Source organism: Vipera ursinii, assembly GCF_947247035.1.
Source record: "Vipera ursinii genome assembly, chromosome: 1".
Lineage (NCBI taxonomy): Eukaryota > Metazoa > Chordata > Lepidosauria > Squamata > Viperidae > Vipera > Vipera ursinii.
This window is the reverse complement of record NC_139512.1, coordinates 114,786,860-114,796,855: the sequence shown is the minus strand read 5'-3', so window position 1 is coordinate 114,796,855 and position 9,996 is coordinate 114,786,860. Positions and strand designations below refer to the sequence as shown.

The 9,996-nt window shown below is 37.2% G+C and overlaps 1 pseudogene across 1 annotated transcript; it reads left to right on the top strand.

The window, feature by feature from the left end:
- Positions 1-3,308: 3,308 nt before the first annotated feature.
- LOC310632560 (olfactory receptor 9G4-like) lies at positions 3,309-4,250 on the top strand (annotated as a pseudogene). Its single transcript has one exon. The product of its transcript is annotated as an olfactory receptor 9G4-like (transcript).
- The last annotated feature ends 5,746 nt before the right edge of the window (positions 4,251-9,996 follow it).

Sequence of the window (9,996 nt, the reverse complement as noted above, 5' to 3'; positions counted from 1 at the left end):
AAAATTCTTCTGCTTCTTCCCCCCACCTCCAACTTTGGGAAGGAATCCTGTTTAGATTTTCTACCAAAGGTGTGTCTGATTTTTCTCATGAAATTGGGAGAGGGAAGCTACCTTTGAATCATAAATGCTGGGTCAATCAAACAGAACTGCTAAAGCGATGTTGGGATAAATGTGTTTTCATGAACTTTCCTGCATGACAGTGAAATCAAGTTTTAGCTTCAAAGCTTGGGAAATCTAGAGAATGGTATGTCTCATAGAAGCTTCAGGTGCTACAGGAACTGTTCGGATGGTCTTAATTTCTGGAGAAGGTTTTCAAGGATTCAGAAAGATAAAAAGCTTTTCAATAAATTTCATCATCATGTCAGATCAGGCTATTTTAGGGATTAGAGGAAAGAGATTTAGACATACAGTAGCTTGGCTTACCTTAAATAAAGGATTTGAATACACTTAAGATGTAAAAGGTTGAATTCTGAAGGCATCATGGAACAAAGCAGCTAATTTCAGCTGCACAGTATCTTACTGGAGTGCAGATGATAAGTGTGATACCAGGTATTGCTTTGGTGTGGTAAAATTAACTGATTCTGTCTTTCCCAACTTGGTGCTTACAGTACTCCGTGAATTAGAATCAGATAGCCCAAACCTTCACTGTCTGTAATTCTCTTCCAGTTGATTGTTTTGAGGGCAGAAACAGTTCATAAGCTGACCTTGCATCTTTTATGCCAGCACTCTTCTATACTCACAGTGTGTGGAACTAATTCCCACCAAATGCTATATGGGGTTTGCATTATGCCTACGAAAGACCATAACTTTGTGCATTGCATCATGCATGTGCCCCCTATGCATCCTTTAACAAAAGCTGTGGCTCCTTGGAAACTCAAAAGGTCAGCAGGCCATCAACCAAATTGGCATTAATGTCAATAGCAGAAACAGAGGTACAAAATTTAGGTTTTGCCCAATTTTCCTCTTCGCTTTTTGTTGGCACCAACATTCAACCTTTTACATCTTAAATGTTAAATGTATTCAGTGATGTAAAAGAAAGAAGACAAAAAGTACAGCAAACAAGAACAAAAGAAAATCCAGAGAATTGTTTAGATATTTATTTGGATACAGGTGGGTTGGGAGAGGGGGTACCAGATTAAGAATGCTTGGTTGAGGTATTGGATTCTTCAAAAATCAAAAAGGGAACAGCACAGCAACAGAATATTAACTGAACTGAAATTATGAAATGGAGTTGAAGTATTATCGAAAGCTCAGCTAATGTATGAAGGGCAAAATGTTAATAATAGCAATATTGGCAGTGAATTGCAAGATGTTTGATGTCAGAACACTGGTGGTAAGCTTGACTCTATCGAATCTAATTCTAATATTCCCAAAACAGATTAAGGGGAGGAGAGTCATGACCCAAAAAATAAGGCTGAGAATGGGAACTGGGAACATCTTCAGATACTAATTTGATGAGATTAGTTTTGTGAGTGCAAACTCTTTGGATGAACTAATTATGTATATGTGACAGAGACTATCTTCTCCATATGCAGAACATGAATGGGCTCATCTTCCTTCTTCCAATTTGAGACTTCATTTGTCCAAAACTGGCATGTAATAGACTACCAAGGTGCCATATTGCAATGATTAAGGCAGTGATTCAGGTTTGCATCCTGCTCAGCTGTGAAGTTCACTGACTTATATCTAATTTTGTCACATTCACTTAGTCTATGATACATCACAACACTCTAGTACAGGGGTCTCCAACCTTGGGAAGTTAAGACTTGTGGATTTCAACTCCCAGAATTCCTCAGCCAGCTGGGAGTTGAAGTCCACAAATCTTAAAGTTACCAAGGTTGGAGATCCCTGCTCTAGTAAAAAGAATGGGGAGAAATCAACTGTACGTCTTGAGCTGATTGGAAAGAATTTTACTCAACAGATAATTTAAATACAACATGATTTCCCCATTAGTATAATGATCTGTGCAGGTTCACATATGCAAATGTAGACATTACCAAAATGCATCTCAGGGTCATAGGAATCTAGATATAAATTGCTAACGATTTTTTTTAGGAAGATATGCTTACCTGCTTAAAAGATACATAATTTATGCATCAGTTCTCCCACTTAACTAGAAAGCATGGTATTCACTAAACAGTTAGACTACTATTCCCATAAGGCATCTTGAGGAAATAACGTTTAACCCTGTAAATGCTGCATGTTCTTACATACAATGCTACTAAGAGTGTTGTATTAACCCTGTAAATGCTGTATACACTAACATAGTTCCTAATTCCTAAACTAGATATAAAATGGAGCAGCTGAATATATACTGGTCTAGCACATGTTCCTTGCCAGTTATGGGGAAATGTTCCTTATGATGGTGACTTGCTAGAGTTTATGGTATTCAGTTCTTTGCAACATTTAAAACAACTGGACTAGTTTAGAGGAATTTTTGGCTTTGCTCCCAGAGGCTAAAGTTATAAGGCTGAAAAATGCCATTCATTTCTACTGTTCAAAACTTACTATTTTTTCATTTTCCATAGAGAAATTCCCAAGCATCACTTTTTATTTTTTCCCCCTTGAGTAAATAGAGAGATTGTTGGCAGAAGAGTTTTCCTGGAGAATCAGGAAGAGCTTTGTCAAAAGCCTCAGCTGACTGACAATAATTTAGTATCATTTACTCATTTGACCCAATCTTTTGAACTTCATCGGTGATCCACAATGCTTACTGGGGATTCTAGCAAGATTCATGAGAAACATATGGAAAGAGTCCAAAAAGAAAAAAATCCATGGAGCATGGGAGGAGGAATCCATGGAATATATACCTCCTTTCCACTTTCCACTTCATCCCTTTAAAAAAAAGGCAACATCTCTTGAGAAATATGCAGAAGTGTTTTTTTATTACTAATCATAGATGATTTCTCCAATTTCACAGCCTTCTTCATGACTGTGAAGTTGGAGAAAGTATATATGATTAGTCTTCTTCATAGTCTTCCAACCAATTTCTCTTCAGCTCCAGCCTTGTTAACTGTCTAAGTTCCAAGAAGGTCCATCAAGTACTCATATATGTTGAGACAATCTTCAGAAAAGACTAGGCAAATACATGGAGAGCTACTAAGCAATGAGGGCCTTATAAACGTTGAATCCTATAATATATCCATGATATTAAAAAAGCAGATGCAAAAGTATTCTGGGGCAAAATTGGTAAAATCAAAATGTGTCAAGGAAAGGGGATTCAATACATAATTCAAAACATTAGCACACACTCTATATCAGGGCTGAAAACTGCACAATTTTTTTTTCAGGTTGTGCTTATAAAAATGATGGAAGTGAAAGGCAATCAGACACTGGTTACTGATTTTATCCTGGTTGGGTTTACAACAGACCCATTTCTACGCATAATCTTCTTTGTGCTGTTCTTGGCCTCCTATAACCTAACGCTGACTGGGAATCTGGTCCTCATAAGCCTCATCTACCTAGACTCCCATTTGCACACACCCATGTACTTCTTTGTGGGCAGTCTTTCCTTCCTGGATATATGGTACTCCTCGGTCTACACTCCTCGGATCTTATTTGACTGTGTTTCTAACAACAACCACATGTCCCTTGCTGGTTGTGCAGCCCAGTTCTTCTTCTCTGCTGGTTTGGCCTACACTGAATGTTTCCTATTGGCCTTCATGGCCTATGACTGCTTTGTGGCCATCTGCAATCCACTCCTTTACCACACTGCCATGCCCAAGAAGCTCTGTCTCCAGCTGGTGATAGGAGCTTATTCAGCTGGCTTTGCCAATGCAATTGTACACACTGGCAACACCTTTCGGCTATGTTTCTGTGGGAATAATGTGATCAACCATTACTTCTGTGATGGGCCACCACTTGTTAAAATGTCCTGTAATGACATAGGTGTCTATGAACTCATTGTTGCTGCTGTACTGGGTTCCAATTTGCTAGTTATAACCGCTATCATTGTGAGCTCGTACATTGGCATTGGAGCAGCCATAGTTCGCATCTGATCAGCTGCAGGGAGACGCAAAGCCTTCTTCACTTGCTCAGCTCACTTGATGTCAGTGTTCCTCTTCTATGGTTCTATTTTCATTATGTACCTCACGCCCAACTTTCATCATACTCCAAACTGGGACAAGACAAATGCATTGTTCTATACGGTGGTCAACCCTCTTGCCAACCCTTTCATTTACAGCTTACGCAACAAAGATGTGAAGGCAGCCTTCAAGAAAGTCTGGGGCAGATTCATAGCATCCAAATGAATGCCATCGATTGTCTCTTTTCCCAGATTTTACTTCAGAGAATTTAAACTTCTCCCTGTACGGTCAGGCTTCTTTGGGGGGACTTGTTTCCCACATGTGCATTTCCCAGTCCTTTTCCTACCTGAAAGCATTTCCAAATATGGTTCACAATAAGGGAAACAGAATGGAAAGGACTTCTGGTCCTGCGTGCAGCACAGCAGGTGAGGGGTTTGGGATTCTGTGCCCTCCAGCTGAGTTTCTTCCTCTTAGGGGACCCTAATGGGCCAGAAGCCACCCTGGAGAGGTGGCAGTGAAGGAAGGAAGTCCCAGGGACCTCGGAGAGAAGGCAGTTGACCCAATCAGTCTAGGAGAAGCCTTCCAGAAACCAACAGGAGAAAGGCTAGCCTAACTCCAGAGTCTAGCCTAAGCTGTGAGCAACCAAAGTCAAAAGCACTATTTTAAGCTGATCGTAAATAGCACGTTTGAATCTGGGTAAGAACATCAATTTTCTGTATCCTACCTATCAACTTTCCTGAAGGAGAGAAATTTCCAAGAAAAAAACCAAAAACCTTCCGAGAGTGAAGGAAGGGGGTTTCTGCCCCACCCTTTTGCTGATGGAATAAAATCTGAAAAATGAACCAGTGCTGACACCTACTGGTGGATGAGGATTATGACAGTCATGGTAAAATCTGGGGGGGGGATTAATCTGTACTTGTGACCTTCAAAGCTTTAATAATAGAGAACAGCTGTGTAGATAAAGTGAGAGTTACAAACCTGAAGGAACAAAAAAAAGTACTTTTTGAACTCTCTGGACTATAAGGATTTACTCAACTCTGACTCCAAAGCTATTTCCAGGGGGGGGGGGTGGAAGGGAAATCTGGACTTTTGGTCATCATGGAAAATCAGAGATTTATAGGAAATACTTATCAAGAAAAAATGAATATTTTTCAAGTTCATGTGGCAACTAATTCAAATAACAATGATCTCAAATCTCAAAGAAACTCAGAATAACTTTGAAAATATAAATCAACTCACCTCCAATTCAATTCTATACCAAAAAGACCCTCGGGAAAATACAACAGAGTAGGAACAGACGAAACAGATGACTGAACATAAATTTGAGGATAGAGACTTCTACAAAACAAAGAAGTATGATTTAATCCAAGTGGAAAAAAAATTACAAGAAATACTACATTTGGAAAATATAACTTATATTTCAACACTACAAAACAAACTTGAGGACAAGAAAAAAGACTGGATAAAACATACTACAGAGATACCAGGGAAAACACTGGAACTGGAGAGACAAAAAGTGACAAGAGAAGCAGAGAGAAAAAGAAGGAAAAAGATTCCCAATAAAAATGAGTGGACAAATGCCCCTAATAAAGATACTGATTTGCTTTTTATATCTACAGCAACATTTATGAACATACGGAAAAACCTTTTGATTCAGCAAAATACATGGATTAAGAAAGATACTGGCCAAAGGAAACCAAGAAAATAGAGGATGGGACTTATCAGAGAGAATACTTAAAAAAGAAATATTTGTTTGAATATGGTTAAAGAAATAGAAAATTTTTAGAATATATATGCTATTCTAAAAGGGATGAATTCTCCAAATAATATAGTATGCTTTTTTCTCTTTTGTGTTCTTTTTCTTGATATGAGTAATGCAAAAAAGTTGAAATGACTTAAATAAAGGAAATGTTTTAGATACTTAAACGTGACTGAATTTAAGAAAATTATAATGGATAAAAAATGTTTTGAATAAGAGTTAAAGGAATAGATGACGATGTATTGAATGGAATGTTTAAAGATCAAAGATATTCTTAATTATGGTTAAAAAGAATAAGAAATTGAGGAAATAAATATATATTAGCCTAGGAGGGATATATATTTTAAGTAATATGTTATTTCTTATTTTTCTTTACTCTTCCTCTCCTTTCTTTCTTTTTTATCATTTTATCTATTTCTTAAGAAAGGTAAAAGTTTGAGATGGCTTATATGGAAAAAATAGAGTTAAGTTTGTAAATGTAAATGTAAATAATCTTTAAGAAAATCTTCACCAGTAAGAATATCTAGAATTTGGTGGGAGAAATAAACTAAAATAAGGATTGTAACAGGATCTATGTTAAGGCAACCAGAATGACTGAATAGAAAAGAAATATTATACTGATATGATTATTATTTTTAGGAATATTGGAATATAATTATATATTTAATTGTTATTTATCAAAACAATAAGAATTGTATTAACTCAATGATTGCAAAAGAGGATATTTTGTGGAAAGAGGAAATCAACTAAAATTATGTGGAATATGGATTATAGAAATTAATAGCTAATGATTGTTTTACAAATGTAACCCAAACAACACACTGTTTACCAATTATTAAGTGATTTATGTTTTTTTAAAAAAATCAATAAAATATATTACAAAAAAAGAAAAGAATGGAAACATAGCAAGCATGATGATGGACATATATGGATGAAACATGTACTCTCAAACTCTACCCACCATTTGGAAATTACCTCAGGGGTATTCTCATAGATGTCATGGTTCTGACAGATGAGACCATTAAAAACAGAATTCCAAGGCAAGAGGTTTCCTTAATGAACATATTTATTGCCTACAAAGTATTGGCACGATCAAAAGTGAAACCAACTCTGATGTTCCCTCGCAAAGGTTATAAAGTTACAAAGTTGAACTTCCCACCCCAATAATATATCATTAATCACATTCCCCAATAAACTACTTTGGCGGGCTTTCTAACAGAAAGCTCAGTCCACCAAAACCCCAGCAGCACTGACCTTGATTCCCACTGGACAATTTATTTGTTTTGTCTAAAATTAAAAGCACACATTCCCCCCACTTTGGCTGTGGCAACCGAAAATGAAGTTGCAGTGTTGACAGTAGAGCTCTCCTCACAGCCATGTTCACATATGTGTTCCTCCACTGATGTAATTATTTTAAAAAGTGTACCAGCATAAATTGCATTGCCTCAAAACTGAGTCCTATCCTGCTTCAGCAATCTGGCTTGACAGTCCTTACTGGTTTCCTGTGGTATAATTTAAAGGCAGCCATTGATATATTTGTTCAGCTTCACTTCCTTCCCTACTGAGGATCATCTTAACTGAACACAGGTAGCTGCGATCCAGGATTAGCCACCTTTCAACTCACCAGAGTGACAGGAAAGAGCAACTGTGTGGTCTGTGCCAGTAACCTGTCATTCAGTCTGTTGTCGAACAGGGTGATGCACTCTTTGCATTAGCTGAAGCAAAAAAGAGCTATTTTCTCCTATGAACCTTTTTCTCATTTGTATATTCAGTTTTTCAATTTCCTTTTTGTGGCCTGTTGTTTTTCTTTTTTTTTTTTTTTATTGAAAAGTTTTACAATACAATTTTCCATTAAAAACCCCCATCCCCCTCCACCCTCCCCTCCCTACCTCCCCCCTACCTCTTCCCTCCCCCCTTCCCTCCCCCCTTCCCCCCTCCCTCTTCCCTCCCCTCCCTCCCCCCCACCCCCCTCCCCCCCCGGACTTCCCAGAGCTAAATACAAGGTATATATATATAAAAGCAATCATAAGCAACCATATACTAACAACCATAAATTCTAAAAACCATAACTCTCTAACTTATATAAGAACAAACAAAACTTAACATTATTAAATATATATAAAAAAAGAAAATAGGAAAAGAAAAGAAAAAACACGAAGGAAGACTTATTCGAATGCTAGATAAAACTTCTTAACCCTATACTTGTTCTGGATAAACTCAATCCACTTTCTCCATTCCATAATATAACGTTCTTGCGAGTGATCTTTCAAATAAGCCGATATCTTCGCCATCTCTGCCAGGTCGGAAACCTTTAAAGTCCATTCTTCTATAGTCGGCAGCTCCTCTTTCTTCCAATATTGTCCTATCAAAAGTCTTGCTGCCGTGACTAAATTCAGCATCAACTTGGAGTCCACCACTGTAGCATCAACAATTATTCCCAACAAAAAAAATTGCGGACAAAACTTTATCCTCCTTTTAAAGATCTTCTGTATATTCCACCAAATTTTAATCCAAAAGGCCTTAACCTTTTTACATGTCCACCATATGTGAAAATATGTTGCATCTTCAACCCCGCACCTCCAACACTTAGGCTGATAATTCGGATACATACTTGCAAGCTTTTTAGGATCTAAATGCCATCTATAAAACATCTTATAAAAATTTTCTCTTAAATTTTGAGCTTGAGTAAATTTCACATTCCTCACCCAGATCTTCTCCCACATGTCCATTGTAATAACTTCCTGGATATTTTGGGCCCATTTTATCATACAGTCCTTAACAAGCTCTGTTTCTGAATCAATCTCTATCAATGCAAGATATATCCGTTTAATATGTGCAGGTCCCTGATTTCTAATTTGCTTTATCAGATTTTCATCAATCGTTGCAAATCCAATTTTCTGGTCTTCTTTCCACCTGGCCCGTAACTGAGTATATTGAAACCATGTTTGAACAACCTTCTCTTCTCGCAAGAAGCTATATGATTTCAAGCACCAAACATTCCTTTCCAAACTTAAAATTTCCTTGTAGGTAGTCTCATCGTGTTTGAAACCAGCATGTATATTTTCTATTGCGTGTTTTGGAATTGCCCACAATGGTATCTTACAACTTAGCTTATGTCTATACTTCTTCCAAACTCTCAGCAATGCCTGTCTTAAAATATGCGTCCTAAACACAGTACCTACCTTCTTATCATACAACAAATATGCATGCCAGCCAAACAACAAATCATGGCCCTCAAGATTTAATAACCTCGATTGCGTCAAATTGATCCAGTCACTTATTCCTACTAATGCAGCAGCTTCATAATATAATTTAAAATTAGGCAATTTAAGGCCACCTCTCTCACGAATATCCTGCATAATCTTAAGTTTAACTCGTGGCTTTTTCCCTGCCCACACAAATTTATTGATACCACGCTGCCATTCCTCCAAATTAGAGTCTTTCTTAAGAATCGGTATCATTTGGAATAAAAATAAAAATTTGGGCAGGACATTCATTTTCACTGCTGCAATCCGCCCCAACAAAGTCAATTGTAATTTTTGCCAACTCTCCAATTCTTTTTGAATTTTCCCCCACAATTTTTCATAATTATTTTTATATAGCTTTGTATTCGAGGGCGACAAAATTACCCCCAAATATTTAACCCTTTTAACAATCTCAAATCCAGTTAATCCTTCCAAGAAGGCCTTCTGTGAAACTGTCATGTTTCTAGCCAAAATTTTAGTTTTCTGTATGTTTACTTTAAATCCAGAAACCTTCCCATATTGTGTTATTATCTCTATCAGGTCCACAACAGAGTTCTCTGGCTGGGTCACTGTAACAACCAGATCATCTGCAAATGCTCTCAATCTATAGTCCTGATCTCCAACTTGTATCCCCTTAATTTTTTCCGAATTCCGAATCTTGTTCAATAATATCTCTAAAGTTAATACAAATAACAAGGGCGATAACGGACATCCTTGCCTTGTACCCTTCTCAATATTACATACTGCCGTCAGACTATTGTTAACTATGATTCGGGCAGTTTGCTTTTGATATAATGCCCTAATCGGCTGTAAGAAATTTTCCCCAAAATCCATTTTATCTAACATTCTCAACAGAAATTGCCAATTCAATTGATCAAAAGCCTTTTCAGCATCTAAAAAGATTAGCGCTGCAGAGATCTGGTTGTGCCTTTCCAAATACTCTAACACATCAACTATATGTCTAACA